Source organism: Octopus bimaculoides, chromosome 23 (assembly GCF_001194135.2).
Source record: "Octopus bimaculoides isolate UCB-OBI-ISO-001 chromosome 23, ASM119413v2, whole genome shotgun sequence".
NCBI lineage: Eukaryota > Metazoa > Mollusca > Cephalopoda > Octopoda > Octopodidae > Octopus > Octopus bimaculoides.
In genome coordinates, this window is record NC_069003.1 from 20,328,253 (window position 1) to 20,329,197 (window position 945).

Genomic DNA, 945 nt, shown 5'->3' on the forward strand with positions numbered 1-945 from the left:
AAAAAAATGAAGAATTGATGAAACAGCTGTTGAGCACAATTAAAGCGTGAACTGTAAGTGCTTTTCTGCTTTTATTTCCTCTCTCTATATCCATCCATCCATCCAACTATCTATCTATCTACAGTAGCAGGTTCAACAGTTCCAATTGTAGCAGCAAATGAGACACGACCAGAACCAGTGGCAGCACCATCCCTAAAGGAAATAGCAGCAGAGCCATTGTCAATGATAACTATAACAGCAGTGACAGCTCCTCCATCAACGATGATGACCATAACAACAACAGCACCATTACTAACACCAGTAGTGGCGGCACCAACACCATCGCCACCTCCAACAGTGCCAGTAGCAACAACAGTGGTAGCAGCAATGCCAACACTGGACCACAGAGATACATCAGTTGCTCTGGTAACACATTCAAACAATGCCTCTCCAACCACAGATACTCCTTCAGGATACTGGAAAGGAGACACATTACGTCACTATCAAGTCATGTATGGCAGCTGAAAGACGACAGGATTCCATACACAGTAGCATGGAAAATATACACAAATACACCCTCCTGCCTGTCTACATCTGCAGATATATAAACGTATGAGACAAGTACAACAGGTAGAGTCTTGCATTCGTATATATACAATCATCCGTACACCTTTATATATGCACGCACACATACATTAGGTATATACTACACGCGTATAAGTTACACAATTATAAAGGGTGAAAAATAATATACAGAAAAAATATATAAAGTAGAGTGGCTGTGTGGTAAGTAGCTTGCTTACCAACCACATGGTCCCGGGTTCAGTCCCACTGCGTGGCACCTTGGGCAAGTGTCTTCTACTATAGCCTCGGGCCGACCAAAGCCTTGTGAGTGGATTTGGTAGACGGAAACTGAAAGAAGCCCGTCGTATATATGTATATATATATATATATATATATATATAT